Genomic DNA, 18,856 nt, shown 5'->3' on the forward strand with positions numbered 1-18,856 from the left:
AGAGACAAAGGTTAACCACACCATTTTGAGAAACCCACAAGACAATTAAACTGCTGAATCCCATTGGCTCCACCCCCCCCCCCCCCACCCCCACCCACTGATCAAACAATGGCTTAGTTTAGAGGTCACTTCATGGCTTTACGGAGGTGTTTTCTACGAATATCAAATAGAAATAAAGAAATGAACCCTTTGTCCTTTGAATATTCCAACTGCCCAGTCCATTACCCTTGTCTTCAGCTTCTCTTCTGCCTTCCCTTCCCAGCAGCTTACCCCTGGTCCCAAAGTAATGCCCCTTCTCAAGCCCCAATCCCAAACCCTACCTGGCCTGACACTGAAATGCTTCTGACTATAAAGTTAACATACATCATCCATACCCCCTTTTCCTGAAACGAATAATAAATGGTAAAATTTCAGCCGTTTGGTTTACTTAAGTCTGTAGTTTGGAAAAAACCTTTGCAAGAACACCCCATCGGTCAAACTCCACATGTAAGGAGACCATCAGACAGAGCCAATCAGAGGATTGAAATCTGACCCTTGAAATACAAAACAGGGGAACACCTGAGGATCCCTCCTCACTGGAAAACCACAAAAGTCATGTTTAATTAAAATACCTCCTAATTGAGAACCAAATTTGGGATCTCGACAAGGTCTTAAACCCTTCAAGTTGTTGGTAACATATTTTATATGTCAATAAATAAATCAATATTCCTGTTTGTCTTTATGTTGTTATAGGGGGGGGGGGGGAGAGATGGGCCAGTGAATGGGAGAGTTTTGAAGAAAAAAGATTGGTCGTGACTATTTCAAGTGAATTCCTCCCCTTGTAAGTGGCTATTTGGATGCTTCTTGAACTACTTTTGCCAATTAGTCAGCAAGCCGTTGGTGAAATTTCAAATTGGGCTACAGAGCTAATTTGTTGAGAAGAAACTGTGACGAGAAGGGAAACGAAGGGGGGGGGGGGGAGGAGGGTGGGGGTGGAGAGAATGGGAGGGAGGAATAAGGTGGGGGTGGGAAGAGGCCTCTCTCTCAGGACAAAGCAAATAATGTTCAAAAAAAATATCCTGATAATGTTCAAGGTAAGATCAAACTCTTCTCGTACCAAAGAGATGAAAATTCGAACAGAACTGACAAAATGGTCTAAAATTTTGAATAAATTAGTATTATGATACCATACAAGTCATCTTTTATAATTATTCATCACTCGATGACGAATGCAACTGTGCAGCAGTCTTCTCACAAATTATCATTTTTTTGGGGACAATTCACAGACATATTTGATCCACGTTGCCAAACATATAACTTGAATAAAATTATACTGTACTGATATAGTCATAAACAACATTAAAAGCAGCACACTGGGAAATAATTCGCTAAGCTTAATCTTATAATACAATTAATCATCACTCAAAATGACAAAATACTAACAAACTATCCCTCACAGATATCAGTTTACAACTCACACACACACACACATTAGATCCATGGTGCCTACTATAATTGGACAATTCAAAACCATGATCAAATTGACTTCAAAGACAAACAACTTATAAGCAACTATTTCTTGGAAATTTCACTAGCTCAATATAAAAGGCATCTTCATGCCAGGCTGTCAATATATCTTCAATCGTTTTGTGAATCACTGAGCTGTCGAAAATTTCCTGCAGAGTTTGGAGGAAAAGGCCGTGTGGAGGCTTCCTAGGACCTCTGTGAATTACACAAAAGGTTAGACGTAGTATCATAATGAACAATCCCAATGTTTTGAACTAGGACACTTCCCCCCCCCCCCTCCCCTTCTCTCTCTCTCTGTTGGGTCTATGATACAATGTTTAACATTTGACACAACATGCATAACAGACGATCATTTTATCAGAAGAATCTTTCACAAATTACAGGATGGACCATACCATTCGAAGCTCTAACAAACAAGAAGAGTACAAATTTGTACAAAATATTACCCATGCTGTAATTTTTAAATATTATTTTGGAGTTTTTCCATGAATTTCTCCATCGCTTCTCCATAACTTGAACCACCCACCAAATTGTAACTAGAAAGAAAGATTAGATATCAATTGATCAAATTGTAGGACAAAACTAATAAGTTTCTCTATAAATGAAATGAGCTTCCTTTAATTACTAAACTGCAATTGTAATATAATATGTATAACATCAAACTTTTTTTTAAAATTTTTCTATGATTAAGACTGATATAAAAATGTGCATTTCTTTGTCCGTCAGTCGGTCTGTCTGTCTGTCTGGAATAAAAGTGATCCAGCAAACACATAGCCCTTTGTTGAATCCACTGACAATCACCAACATTTCTTAATTTATTTCCAGCTGCTTTTCTAATATGGAAAGTTAACGATACCGCCGCCCCCCCGCCGGCCCCCCCCCTGGCCCCCTTCCAAAGAAAATAGAAAGTGACACACTGACAGGAAAGTACAACGACTAAAACTTGTAAAATTTGTGTTTCAGTAGGAAGTTCACGAGCTTAGAGACGACAAAACATCTCTGGGCAAAGTCGACATGTCTGAAGATCTCTGCACAATGCGAGACGGAGAGGAAACGAGATGATAACAACGAGGTTAAGTCGTGTTTGTCGTATCCTCTCAGACAGCCCAAAAGAAATAAAAAACAGAAATAATTTGTGCCATGAAGGATTTCGATGATTTAATTTCCTATATTCTGCGCAAATATGCCGAAGCATATTTCCAGTCGGTTTGAAGAAAAGCTAAACCCCCCAACCCACCTCCTCCCTAATGTTGGTAAATCGTGTTATCATCGATCCGATCAATACCAATGAGAAAGACTCTCTACTCTCCAGTTAGGGCTTGCCGTGACGGCTGTTATCGATTCGCTGTTATACTGCTGTCTGGGTTAATGTGCAAGCCAGTGCATAATGTCATCAATTTATAAGGATCCCATGGTAATCCCGATGGGGGGATGGGAGCATGGGGGGGACTATTGCATTTGGCATGCCATGTACGATGTAAAACAATATGTTAAATACAAAAAAAAATCAAGAAATGAAAATAACAAGTTAAAAGCAAGATGAAGATTTAACTTAAAAGCTTTATAAGAAGGAAAAAAGTTGAAAATGGGGATGAGAAACAAGGACGTACAGTGATGAGGTTGGAATTTTGGTTTAGGCAGCACCTCATGAATATTCAAAGCTCAAACCTGCCATGAATATTCAATATTTGGCTGTATAAGCAAGATTGAGAGCTAGTACAGGTTGAGAACAAGGAATGTAAGTATGTAATTTTGGTTACTCATTCAAAAGATAGGTCAAATCTAATTACAAAATTTAGGAGCTCTGTTAATATCCTGGGAAGGATCATCTCCCGCAGGTATTAAAAGGAACTTCATGTATTTTATTCCTCTACATTTCGCGTCACCATATCCACGATCCCTCCTCCATCCTTCCCTATTCCACCTCCCTCCCTTTCCCACCTCTCTCTTCCTCCCTAAATTTCCTGCTTCTCAATTTCCACCCCCTCCCAACTTCTTTCGTTACTACATTTCCCTGTTGTTCTTCCGATCACAACAATTATCTATCTCCCTATATCAGAGCTTGCAAGAGCTACAGAAGATTGTTTTTTTTACCTATGCATATGATACAACCTACAGCTTAACAGTCTAGTATGAAGTCAGTCACTGTACACTGACTGAAGACACATTTATTGACACTGGTTTACTGACTGCATGGACCATCAACTACTCTATATTCTACATGAATGCATCAAAAGATTAACCAAAAAAAAGTTAGCACTTTCATAAAAAAAATTTAAAAGACTTTTGTTGATAAATCCATTACCAGATTGGCATTTGTTATCATAATAGCTTCACCTAATCTCATATCCGATAATTATAAAACCAAACTTGGTAACGAAAAGAAATACGCTCATATAGAAAAGCAAATCCAATTGCCTTAATACGTCCCCCTAGGGCACAAGCTTTCATTCGTCACTCACCCTCAGAAAAGAAACACAACCTCACGAAATGAAAATAAAACTTGTGTTTGATCACTTCATCTTAAGCATATTTACAGAGTGACTGGACAGAGCTGGAAGACCGAAACCCAGTTTCTTTCAAAACTCTCAGCCAATTTTTTTTCTTGAACTAACATTATTTCACAAAAACATGAAAAAGCTGACCAAACTTGAATAGTTCTGATAACCTCAATTTCACCGAGCAATTTTACCAATTATCCATCTAAATTTTCTTAGCTTGGACCTACTTAACCAAAGAGAGCAGCCTATCCAGCTTTTTACTCTTCGCTTTTGTTTGAATTCTCTCTCCGTTTCTTTTTCTTTCCTATTTGTTTTACTTTCTTGAAGAGAAAAAAAAAAGAGAAAAAAGTTCAAAGATTTTGGTACAAGACTGATTGATGTCTGATTAGTTCATCGCAAACAATTCCGAATCGCCGAGGAGGGAGCGTGCATTTGATCGGCTTTGATCGAGAGGTTGGGTAAATATTTGGTCAGAGTACTTGTGGGGCTTTACTCTGTGTATTTAACTGTAAGACCCAACAATTAGAATGCTTTAAGAACCTTATAAGGTAAAGTCTTTTGAAGTTCTTCAAATCTTATAACACGAAGAGAGGATTTTATAAACCAGCAAATCGGGGAGACCTGTAAGTTCTGATAATATGCAAGTAACTTAACTAGCAAAGATAATATTGATGTGACTGAGGTAATACAAGACTCAAGGGTTGTGTGCGACAGATTTGAAACGCTCGCTGCTTGTGTGTTATGAACAGTAAATATCTCAACACTTTGAAGCCGAGTTTTCTGTTGAAAACTTGTCTCGTTTCTGGTGGTACAGGAAGCAATAAACAGACCATTAAGGGAAAAGCAAACAAAGTACGCTTGGAGAGGCACCTAAATGAAACTATAAAAACATGACATTTAATTTGTTTTTTGGGTAGAAAATTGACTGTTTGAAGCTCAACTATTCCTAATCACAAATTCTGCGGCGAGTTTTAATGTTTAAAAATGTTATCAAGGATTATATTCATTTCTGTTCGTTTCTATTTCTGTTTATTACTCTAAATATTGCTGATTCTTTAACAGCACTTTTAGTTGATTTTTATCAATTTTTTTTTTTCGAGACGCCATCCAATAATTCCACAACAATGGAACCTACAGCTCAAATTAGCTTAATTAGTCAAGTGACATTTCAAATATTGGAGTAGATTAGTCTAAGACTTTTGCAAACTTGAAAATTGCTTTTTTTTTTAAGTTTGATTATAGTATTAAAAGCATCTGGCATCTCAACAACAAAATATTGAAAAGTGGATCAATTCAACTGATGGATAATTCTTACCTTTTACATTCATTTAGTGAAGAAAAGGAAGCATATTTCCTTAATAGGTTCAAAAGAAGAGATTTAAGGGAATTGCCTAAATGGAAGCAATTACTCCACATACTTTTACTCCTGATAAATAGATCAGCTGCAAACACATATCTAACTTGAAAAGGAGGATTTCAATAGAACAAGGAATAGATGTAAATAGCTCTATTTCTGTTTCTTGTTCTCTCCTTCCTAGTGGTTATGTAATAGGTATGCCTTTACTCTTCCACAACCTGTGCTCATTTTCCCTTGTATAATTAGTAGTGAGCCAGTGGCAACAGTACTTTCTTTGTTCTGCCAAAGTTGCTGGTTGCAGTAAACATCTTCTCTTCTTACTTTCTTTTCTTAGATAAGGGATGCCTTGTCTTGGTTGTTTCAGTTTTAGTGTAAGCATTTGTATGCAGATTAGCCTGTGTAATTAGCTCTGATTGGTTCTAAGTGTTACTCTTGGTATCTAGGGTGTGTATAGACCAATCAGAGGTGTTAAAAGGGTCACATGTTGTTACCCTGTGGTTTAGGAGCTTCCTCCAAGGTGTTTTAGGAGAGAGAGGCAGTTTGGTTGTCAGCCAGTCAACAGGGCCTGTTTGTATATTAGCCACCCTTGATATCATAGTCTGTACACTACAGTATACATATATATAAAAATAGTTAGAGAAGTTGTCTATCTTGTGCTTAAAGAATACATATTATCTACATAAATATAACTTTACTGGAGGATTTAATTGTTAATTATTGATTTGCTGTACGTTTGTGAACATTATTCCATCGTTTATTTAATGGATTATATGGAACTGAGAGCTGTGTCCTGCTAGTTGCCATTTTGTACTTACATATCTTTACTGGGACTTCACCTATTCTTTAACTTATCTTTTACCGGGACTTCACCTACTCTTTTACCTGGACGTCACCTAGTCTTCTACCTACTGTATCTTGTACCTGGACTTTACCTACTCTCCTTGGGAAGAACATTTCTTTGAACATATATTATTTATTGGAGTATTCCTGGAATCTCACTCATATCTATTTTCACTGTCCAAGTATATTCGCGGAACTCTTACAACTCACCTTGTATTTCGTAACTTCCTGTTATCGGACATTTATCATTAAACCTGTCTTCACCGTGCCTACCAGTCAACTACATTGCTGTGCCGTGCTGCTGGAGTATACAGACCCCCCCGCCAGATAAGCTCTATCTCTTTTTTTTATTAATGTGCACATACATGTATTAGTCTTGTGGCCACTTGACACCCTAGTTGTTTATATTCAATATCTCTTGTTTTAATTGTTGATACAAGTGTAATTGTGTAACAGTAAAGAGTACTTTCCCAAGATTCTTTATGCTGCACACTTTCATGTGTGACCAAGCAATATAACTATTTTCTGTACCTAACAGCCAGTCTTATTCTTGTTTTTTTAGCCTGTTGTATTTGAAATACAGTGGTCAGCTGTCTTCACACATCGTGACCACTAGGGGAATTCCCAATAATCCTGTTGTACAGCTAGCTGCTGTCAAGAACCCCATATCCCGCAACTCTTACATAAACAACAGTGATCTTAAAAAGTGAGAAGAAAAAAAATAATACTCTGTACAATTACAATATATGCATCATTCAAAATTAATACAGACAATTTTTTTTTAAGTCACTCCCCCAAACCCCCCCCCCCCCTATTTCTCTGAATTAATATATCTTTTTTTCATATTTTTTTTTAGTTTTGCCTATCAGAGATCCCTCACACATATTTGGAGAACTCCTAGAAATGACATCATTTATAACATGACAAAATTTTAGTCCTTTTTTTTTTTACTTCTCAATTCTTTTTGTTGCACCTTAATTTGTTTCTTCTGTTTTTTGGGAGGGCTTTTTTTTCCTTTCTTAGGAAGTCTATTCTGCCCTACTGTGTTTTTTGTTCTTTTTTTGCAGGCTTTTCTGACAGTTTTTTCATCATATTCCCATTCTCCTCTGTATTGGTTGTCAGTATCCAGAATTAAAGTAGGACTTTCAGATAGATCATCTACGTGTAATTTGTGACAAACTCAGAAAGACAAACCCTAACTGACAGGTCTCTCAGTGCACCATAATCAGCTATTCACAACTACTGAACACGGAAACAAAGAATGCATACTTTTCAATATATATATATATATATATGCTGTACATGTGTGTGTGTGTTTGTTGATACAAAAATACTTATGTTTGGATGGAAAGGTTTAATTTGTTAAAAGCTACAACCTTGGGTTAGCTGACTTTGAAATCAGGACGGTAGTATCTACCGGATGAAGACGATCTACATCCTCTCACTAGATCATCAATCATTCCAGACTCGCATCCCTCAACGAACCATCTGAATCTATCTGTCGCTGTTTCCTGTTTTAAAGGAGCACGTACACCTCGATTCAAACATCTGGCCGGCGAGCAACCCGACAAAGTTGTAGTTGTTTACAGTAGATTTATACCATCTTATAGTGTTTGTGTTGCATTCATTTTGTTAATTGTGTAATTTACAGAAGTTAAATACATTTCATTCCTTCTGGTTCTTTTTTGCTGACTTTCCTGTCCCGGAGCTAGTGTTCTACTTTGTTAGGACACACGTAAGGCTTCTTAGAATGATTCCTGTCAAAACTATGAGGACTTGAACTTTAATCATCAATTATATGTATAGTATATTGTATATATTGTTGTGGAGAAAAAAATAAATTAAATGAAATGAAAATCCTCGGTTACAATCAATATGTGTTGTCAGGTCTGTGTTAAATTTGTCATTTACCAGTACATGTTGTACACATGTATATAAACACTAAGGTACAAGGTATCTTGAGACATAATCAGTGATTTTTGTCCAACAAAATCATGCATTAGGGACAAAAAAATTATGGTACGGATTTGAAAGATTTGCGAATTAAATATTACATTACATCAAATTTATTTTGGGGATCCTAAACTTTCTTCATTGGGTAATTATACCAAGTAAATGACTAATTGACTAGTAAGTTAAAAGTCAGCAGTTGCATATAGAGCAGTTTCAGGGGCCCCGTGTCAGGAGTAGTTACAAGTTTGGGCCCTTCACTTTAGGTAAGACATTAATATAAAACCTGAACTGAACTGCCTACCGCTATGCCTATATGGAACACAGCTAAATGGTTGAGATTGAGGGCCCTGTGTATTCATTTATGGGTATTAAATACTAAATATACAAATATGGCTATTTGTCAGAATGACACAAAACTTGGCCCTACTTTAAGTCAAAATGGAGCCTTAAAATTCAGAAATTTAGATTTCAGTCTCAGTTCCGCACCGAAAGCTTAATACACTTCTGTTATCTTCCAAGACCTCATTCACAAACCAGACCAGGATTCCATATATTTTTGTCAATTCAGGAAATGACCATGCACATATGAATTTAGTAAAATAACTTGCAGCAGGGTTCCTTTAAACCAGTGTTTATACATACTCGATCTTAACACAAAAATACATAAACCTACTGGAAAGGGAATTATATTAAGCCAACGTTGAACTAAAACCTGTAAAACAAGTGAATCATAAATTTGTTGCATTAATTGATCGAGGGAACCGGATAACATACTCAGTATGGCGTCGTAATGTACTAGATTCCGAGCCACTATTTCGGATGAAGGATCTGCCGGAGGTGTGCTATCAGTCAGAAAAATTTTCTCCTCATCTCTTAATCGCGGCCTGACCTACATCCTCAAGATGGCTCTGGGACAAATGACACCTCCCCTTTTTTTTTTAGCAACTTTGACAGGCCTGCTTAAGTTTTATCTCGAAAAAACGATATACGTACGTACGATATATCTATATATATGAGCAATCCCTCACATAGCCCAAAAATATGACGAGGAATAATTCTTATCTAGATCCGTACTTATTGTTTGTGATAATTAAGTCACAAGTCGGTAACATGTTTACAAATCACTCCATGCGAGTCTCCTTAGTTAATAAAGACAACTGGTCACTTTGAATCGACTAATGAGAATTAGGCACTGTTTGTAAAATTGCAACCAGAGATCAGAGATAAACACCAACTGATAAAGTATCTCAACATCTGATTGGCTAATTTTATAATTAAGCCAAGCATTTTCTCCATGAAGGTGCTATCATATCCCATCGATATCTGTTTATACAGTAAACTTTTCTTATCAGAGCACACATCATATGGAATTTAATAATTATTTATATTCTATTATATTATATTATTAGAATATTGGTCAGGAACAGAAACCTTTTGCAAAAGATCACTTCCGCGAGCTTATAGACTTAGATGTTTTTTTATTGGTACTTAATTTGTATTCCACAACACGGTTAAGTTAATTCGACTGTCATAGCGTGTGACTGAAGCTTGGCCAATTGAGCAGTTAATTACAGTTTGAAGTCAACCAAATCTCTGTCAATTATGAGACGTTATTTGCATCAGAGTAAGTATATAAACTGGTCAATTGTTTTTCATCAAGAAATCGACGCCATGTAAGGTAAATTTAGTATTATTTACAAGTGTCAGAATGAGTTTTTTCGAATAATGTAATAAAAGGCTCATTAATATTCATAAAAGAGGGCATTCAACTGTAGCACAAACTAAAAAAAAAATAATTTAGAGGAATGATTAAGTGATTTTTATTCGGTATTAGTATAAATATAGCACAGGTACGCATGTTTCCAATTACTGTAATTATAATCGTGTTCCAGATGTTTGCTCAGCTTGACAAGTCTGCATAAATTTGTTTATTGTTTGTTTTTGTTATTGTTTATCTTAAACTTTAAAGGGATCACACTCAGTATACTGGGGATCGAGGGAACATACGGATATATAGTTCGTGGGGGAGGGTTATCAATTTGCAAAATATGGAAATAAGTACTTAATCAATGTACCTTTTCATAATATTTATACATCATATAAATAGCAAATTGGAATTTCAGTGTTCTACTGTTTTCTGCATCAATGCAATGAAGTGAGATTGGCGTTATATGTTGACAGGCTGGAAGAACGTCACATTTGCTGTTAGATTTTAGGACTGAAAATTGGAACAGTGAGGTCATCTCATGGACAGAGCACTGCAATCGGTTAATTAATATGATTCACAAATAACGCAGCAAGCTTAAATTTGTACCATATCAAAAGGTAACCATCATCTGCATCAATGAATTAGTCAAAACCCAAAACATATTTGCACTTATTATCCTTCCATGGGGATTGGGGGGGGGGGGGGGAGGGGGGAGTGCTGAGCAACTAAAAGTTTACACCTCTGTCAGGTCTTTGAGCAATCAACCCATCCTGTATATGAACCGAAAACCGCATCTATTCTGCGAATCTACTTAATTCCTGACAGAGAATGAAGATCCCAGCTGAGCTTAATGACTTCACCGAGACATTAAACTGACTGATCGGGGCAGATATAGACATAACCCTACGACCTTACTGCCTCCCTACGTAGTAGTCTACCGGCCTCTGCTTCCAAAGTTTACTACGATCAAACTCTATATGTTGGCACAAAAGTTTTTATAAGGGGGTGCTTAATTGATGCGGTGAGTTTGCCAGCTGTTTGGTGATATTAGGTCTTGAACACACAGAAGAAAGAGAAATCATTGAGAAAGGGAGCTGGGTGATAAAGTTACGATGACAGAAATGGCAGACACTAAAAAAATAATTGACTGCCAATTGTGAACTGAAAAGTAGAAACAGCATCATCATCGTCAGGCCAGTGATGTGTGACGGCAGGTGGCGCTGCTTATGTCAGGATTAGTATATATATATATATATATATACAGTAGCGTTACCAAGGTAACATTTACCTTAGCCAGAAAACTACATGGCACTTGTAGACTTGGTAGAGCTCTGTTAATAACAACATTTACAAAACCTCCTCACTGGTGGAGAATTGCAAGTAGAGCTATAGGATATACAGATCGGCTACAATAGGGACTACAATTTAACATTCCTAGCTGGAACAAAGGTGTATGTAATATCTAGTGTTTAGTAAGAATTAATGTATACTTGTATAGAGTAGGGGTAATTAACATGAAACTAACTGTGGTGTGAATTGTACACTGTGGATGATAATACATAAAGCACTGGTCTGTTAAGTCAAACATTGTACATAGTTGTTACTCATAGCAATAATTCATGGAGTATACTACCTACATCAGCTGCACGCAAGCCTTCTGATAGCCTATATAACTTATATATCTATGAAGAGGTGTTATGGTACTCTTTTTTTCCCCGAAAAGTCACCCAAGATGGTCTGGATGCCACCAACCAAACAACTTGATTCATTGTCAAAGTTAATCAAACAATTCTTTATATATATGATAGATATATAGATATATGTATATATATATATATATATATATATATATATCTATATATATATATATATATATCTATATATATATATATATATAGATATATAGAAATGTATACAACTTTACCGAAAATATATCTGTCACTCATCACCGGAGGCTTACTACCATAATGACTAAGCTACTGTACCAAAGCACAAATTTGATTTTTTTTTTTTTTACGGTAACATAAATCACTATGGAACGCTTCACGCAAAATATCAAGAATTTACAAGAAGAAAAAAATTCTCTGCTCCAGAAAACATGACCGACACTCGAGTGCTGAAAGCATCCTGGTTTCGTTACGAATTAATCTCGATCAAGTTGGGACATCCTATACCATAAAACATCCCTTTGGTCACATAGAGAAAATTGTCTGCTCTAATTTCGACCGTAAAGGGGGGAAAGGAAAAAATGTAGCATTTTCTCCAATTTTCTGGGCCATTTTCAATCACTAGGACTTGACAAAATGCAATATCACTTGAGGACGGCATCATCCTCATTCAGGTATTTTAAAGTGTCGAATCTATCCGCGACGAGATTCCGTCACCTCGGGCCTCGGCAATCTCGCACTTGAGTCGCGATGGGAATTCCATACGAGGATTGTTTAAGTGCAAGATTTTCAATTCCGTACCCCTTGGCTATAAAATGATGTAACACTTTAAGACATAATCAAAGTCATACAAATTTCGTACGGTATAATTGGGTAAAATAAAAAATAAAAATAAGGAGTCTGCGATCCTATATTATGTTAATTAAGACACTACTTTGCAAACACTTCTCAGATATGAGTTAACAATGAATAAATATACTGTATGCAATAAAATCAAATCTTCAAACATAAAGATTCAAAGACATTGTAAATGAGATACGGTTAGGGTTTATTAAGTACTGAAAGAAGTCATTTTAACAACTAACAGCTCTAATCTATGTTAGTGTGTGTCCTTGATCTTTCCAAGAGAGAAAAAAACATGAGCCAAAACTTTGTGTTCACAAAGAACATAATTATCCTTAAAATCTCACAAATGGTGCATGAGATTGTAAATATTTACCAAGTTTATAATTTCATTATTTTAAAAGATACTTTAATAAAGCCCTGGATAATCTCAATCACCTTCAAACTTCTGTTTAGTCTTAAAATTATGCCAACAGTATCTCCAGAGTCCTGTTTGAAACCGAGGCATCTGAATTTTTTATTTTTTTTTGGCATTTATTGATAAATTTATAAATATGCTTCCTGTGTGTTGCATGGAACTGACTTACCATCTGAATAACGGCCAATCAAGTTAATCAACACTTTAAAATAAATGTGTGCATGTGTTTACATACATATGTTTATATATTGATAAATTGATATTTACTCAATGATATAAATTGTGTTTCCATATATAATATACCAGCGAACGCATGTATTAGATACATGAAACAATGTGAAACATAAATCATGCATTTACAGCAACTTACAACCATAAACATATCGAGAAAGGCTAATTGCCATAGCTACAATTGAGATATCAGCCATGATTCAGCATATATAGCTTTAAGATTTATGGTTACTGCTGCGATGTTTTACGTGATTTGATATGCATAGTTACCAATGTGTGCATCCAGTAAGGTTTCTACTAAATTTCTACAAAAGCATTCTTAACTCATTTCGAAACTGATGGAAGCTACATAGTGCAAGATGGAATTGCTCCACAATATGATATGATATTTTATATTAGTATGATAATCATAACATAGACAGGAAGCCACATTTTCAGCAGTCATTATAACTTTGATCCTCATGCATCAAAGATTGCCAATAAGAGATATTACATTCAAGCAGGGATGAGACAGATAACGAAAATCATGATATCTTAATAAACTGTACTTTGAACAGCAAGACATTCTTAAGATCCATCCAGTTTTGTTACTATGGTAACCTTTACACCGGCAAGATTTACCATCTCTTTGCAGTACGTGGTTGTAAAAACTTTTCATTAAATTTTAACAGCGTTTCTTTTGACATTTATTCTGCAGAAAGTAATCACGATAAAAAGTTATTAGCCACTTGAACCATAGACAATATAGACATAAAGAAACATTTCTTCATATCACAGTAATAATAATAATAATCATCATGTGGAAAAATTATTACTCGCAAACGGCAGTTTCTCGGGCACGTACAGGTATATGCTATAGAACAGTGCGTGATGTATAGTCAGACTTATAGCTACTGTATAGTTGTATTTACTACTGATGGGGAAAAAAATTTATGTACCATTTTTACTTTACAGTAATTTGCTTGTGAGCCGTTGAGAAACAAGGTTTTCGCCAGGTGTTCCAGAATGCTTGTCTTGATGGTTCAGTTAATTTCTGACAAACTGAATTAAACTGAATTAACACACAAACCTTGTAATGAAACTAAAATGCATACTGAGGTGTTGCTGTTTAGAATTAGGTTCAAATTCACAATGTTATTTGCTCATATTTGTCCCAATACGGATGTTCACATGCCAACTATGTGTTTTTTTTCTCTTTTTGCAAAGGACGTATCCACCTAGTTCACCTAAAGTACGGCATGTTACCACTTTCCCAAAATACAAATGTATTAAATAGTATTAATTAAATAAAGTCATTTAATACCAGCTTAATACATGCTTATTCTCTTCAACAAATGTTAACATACACTTTACTCAAGAAGTGAACTGTCGATGATCTTAAACAGATTGTTGGAAACTTTTCACAGAGCGTATTCGTCACCAGCGATCTGCTTCTACCTATATCGACATCCGATCAATTCCAAATCCTAAGATCCATCTCCAACCCATTTAATATGCAGCATAAAAATCATTCCTCTCTCATTTTCCACAATTTAAAACTCATTTTTCAAACTGCCTAGATTTCTGTTTAATTTGACATAGAAACTGTTGCTATCCTATCATTTTTATTACTTTTAATATAAAGCCACCAGTCAGGGCCAGTGAGTACTTTTATTTCAATCTGTATAGCGCTGCGGATATTAATACACAGGTCTATTACTCCCTCATGAGACTCGTTCTTGTCAAATGACTCATATGTCACAATCGCACAGTGTAATCAAACCTAAACAGTTCCCATCAAAACAAATCTCTCTAAACTGTTATATAACATATCTTGTCTTTACTCGTCTCTGCCGTAATTTTCCTCAGAGGCATTTCAAAGGAATTATTCCCAGGTATTTGTATCCCCCTATCTCTTCTTTTCAAATTATAAAAGTTACGACATAGAAGTAAAAAAACTCATGCCAATGTCGGTTGGCTGTTATTCCTTGCCATCCTCTGACACCAACACCTCCCCGGGGTGACGTATCTTTCCACATCCCCTCACCCGGCCCACCTAACTACCTGTCAGACCGCTGATGAGAGCAGTCCGCAGAGAGGAAACCCAACCATCCAGGAGAACACAAAACAGTCATCGATATTTGCTGGGATAAGTTGGGCAGAGTAATTACCAGTTTGCGAGCGAGGCGTCTGAAATTTCCGTCTGATTTCCGAGGAGAAGGATCGAGAATCATTCGATGACAACAACCTGCACATGGAGTAGTTTTAAACATTCTTTTACTGCCGTGTAAAACTTTTCAACAATTTGAAAGAAAGTTGAAACTTGAAAACTGTATGTTGTTGTCCCTTTTTTTTCTTTCTTTTTCTTCTCTTTTTTCTCTAATGCATGAGCCCTTTGAAGTCCTTATTAATTATAGTATAAAGCTCTCCTTGAATGAAGCTATTGCTTTTTAAGTCTATCATAAATATATCACAAACCTTTGAAAAATTTCTCTCTGCATAAAAATTGTTTACTTTACAACAAATGAAACCTGTGTACCTAAGAAAAGTTTAAACGAGGGATCTACTTTTCGCTAATCTCTCCTAATTTTTTTTTTTTTTTTCATTTCCAGTAAAAACCTTGTTTTCAAAAGTTAATGTTCCTGAAATGTTCAGCCATATCATACTGTTATATACAGAAGAATAATTAATTATACATAATGCATATTCATGAAAACATTCTTTTCTTCTATGAATCATTTCATCCACTATTTTAAATACATGATCTCCTCTCTGCTACGTACAGTATATAAGTAGACATTACCCCAGATTGTGAATTGATTTACCAATGCTCTGAAACACTTAGTGCACACTCACTCTATGGTCTATTTTTATTATCTGTCCGAAAGAGGAAGTCATTAAATCCCAAATAAAGAAAACCCTCACCACTATCACTTCATCCGTGAAATCAAAACAAGAAAACCCTCTTCAAACTTGGGAGAAAACACATTTTCCAGATTGCTTTACTACTAAGAGATAATCAACATTCCCAGACGCTTTTCCTATTAATCAACGGAAACCCTTAGATAACCCTTTTTTCTTCCTTTACATATTTTCCCATTTTTGCCCTTCCCATTTTTATACAGATCAAAAAATATGAAAACGATTACTTTTCTCATCATAAGTTCACCCATCCGAAGGTCACCTAAGCTTTTGTTACTCGCAGCAATACGCAAAACCGGAAGAAAATAGGGGTGGACTGGGAAGAAAATTGGCCGGCAATATCCTAAAAGATTCTACAAGCCAGGCGGAACGGAGTTACAGCCAAATATGGCACCAATATGTCTGCAATATTAAACAGAACTTTGATAAAAAAAGTTGAAACCCCCTGCCATATTGCAGCAACTATGGGTAACATCAACCCAAGCCCCATTTCACGGTTATTAGCTGTAACCGGCCGAGAATAAGTTACTCATGGCTGCTGAGAAATTGCTTGCGGGGCTTGCTGCGTGTGCTCTTATTCTCCGATGATCCCGTGGAGAATTTCTCTGTCAGAATTATCCGCCTCTTAGAGGGAGGAGGGAGAGAGATGATCAGGCCATGCTTGACTTTAAATATAGTTTATGAAGTCCTTTTTTCAAAGCTAACTTTTGTCCAAACTTGTCCTTGATTACAGATCCATTAACGTGTAGAAGAACACGGATAATCAAAAAACATATGGAAGAAAGAAAATGGGTAAGAATATGTGCCATGTTTGTTTTGAATGTCTGCCTGTAAATTAGTTCTCAGTGGTGGTACTTCCCTGGAGAGACTGGTTTATCATAATATTAACATATGACTAATTACCAACTGTACAACAAATATTATAAATGAAAAATTCTTAAAATTTGTGATTGCAGATGAACTCAGCGGTTGCTGATAATATATTTCACTGATAAGATTAGGTGATGGTAAATTTGTCGTTGAAAACAATTAATAGCAGTGGGTTTATATTAAACAGCCCGATCCATTCTCACATATGACAAAGATATCATTTAATCATTTTACTTGTCATTGATAACAATTCATAGCAGTGGGTATATATTAAACACACTTCCATTCTCACATATGAAGATATCATTTAACTAGTAATGGGAACTGGGTACCCAGGAACCAGGGTAACCGCTCATTCAGGGTAACCGCTCATCCATGAAAAGTTACTACCCGGTCTATCTAACCGTCAAAAAATTTGTAATGTTCACTCACATCATTCTCCATTATCAGTCACTGACAAACATTTGATACCAGTGCATAATTATATTCCCAAATATGATAGTTACATTTTACACATATTAACCACCATAACATCTGAATATTCATAGCTGATAATACAATATTTCCCTGTAACTGATGGATCATATCGGCAAAAAATTATGTTTTCGGCTTGTATAGTGATAAATCTACAGTAACTCCCAATGGCTGAGCAGTCCCTAGATGTAAGTTTATCTACCACATGAGGTCTGTCATTTTAAAAAAAAAATTTAATGTCATAATTTCAAAAAGTAAAATTAAAAGCTTGAATATAAATCATGTTGTACCTTGAATTTCAATGTTGCTAATGATCTTCATATATGACAGGGTACTGTACATTTCAACCAGATGCTACAAAAAGATCTAAATTTTCTATCCCGCTCATTCATTGTCATCAGCAAGATGAATATTCATGAGATTAAGAATCATTCCAACGGTCACCAATTGTAGGAAAACCTTGACTATCTGTAAAATGCTTTCAACCTTGCCATACTGATATTGGACGACCACCACCATACGATGACCAGCACTACTGCATATGGACTGTCTGCCCTGTAGCATATACAAACTTTCTACTGACCGTGATTATCATGGAACCGTGATAACTCCATTATAACCCCCCCTGCTCCCCCCTCTCCCCCCCCCCAACAATGAATCACTCTAGAGTTTGTCGCAGCAAATTTTCCAGTGATTCAGGCTAGGTTTCCTTCAATCTGTCAAAATTACCTTGGATTGCCAAAGAGTGGACAGAAAGAAGAAAAAAAAAACCTGAAATAAAATCAATTCCTGTTATCTAGGCTGGAGTGAACTCAACCTTATAATCAACTTTTCAGTTTAGTGATGAAAATCTAGATACGCACAACCAAGGCACAGAATAAAAAGAAGATAAATAAAAAAAAATACTTGTTGTCAGATGCAGAAATGAGCTCTTATCTTGTTTGTCCTTTCTTTCTCCCTCTCTTTTTTTTTTTTTTTTTTTTTTTTTTTTTGTTGCTTGTTGATTTATCTTAGGCAAAAGGTTTGATGTGTCTCGCAAACTACACGTAGAAAATTAAACATCAATTCTGCTGGGAGCAAAGCCTATAGGAGGATAACTATGGATTCCCAATATATATGTGCGATGGCAAATTGCTGCAGGAATTGTTTCCCTGCCTATTTTTTTGTTTTGTAGGTGAAAAAAGTCAATGTTTGTACAACTATTGTGTGAGACTCTGTATGTATGTATTGCCGGTCTAGGTGATTGGGAATTTGTTAAAACACAGACTGCAAAGAGTACATCCTATAATTAACAGCTGTCTGAAGAAACAAAAGAGATTCCAATCAAAGTCTGAGAAAGCCTTAGGGCAAATTTCTCTTCTTTGTGGGTTTTTTTTTTTTTCCGGAGTATCTTTTATCTAATGAAATACAACAAAACAGATTTATTTTCTATCTGCGTCTATATAATATCATGACAAAACTTAACTGTGCCAAAAAACAAAATAAAAAAAAGCCCTAAAACGGCCAAGATTTTATAGCTGCAGGGGGAAATCCTCTGGTTAAATATGAACGAGACTGATTGTCAGAGCAGATAAAGGCTGTATTTGA

General features: G+C 35.9%; 1 protein-coding gene across 1 annotated transcript in view; it reads right to left on the minus strand.

Annotated features, from left to right (window-relative positions):
- LOC139977004 (roundabout homolog 2-like) overlaps positions 1-18,856 on the minus strand; it is a 264,174-nt gene that overhangs the window by 86,574 nt on the left and 158,744 nt on the right.

The sequence above is a fragment of the Apostichopus japonicus genome, chromosome 12 (genome assembly GCF_037975245.1).
Source record: "Apostichopus japonicus isolate 1M-3 chromosome 12, ASM3797524v1, whole genome shotgun sequence".
NCBI classification, from domain to species: Eukaryota; Metazoa; Echinodermata; class Holothuroidea; order Aspidochirotida; family Stichopodidae; genus Apostichopus; species Apostichopus japonicus.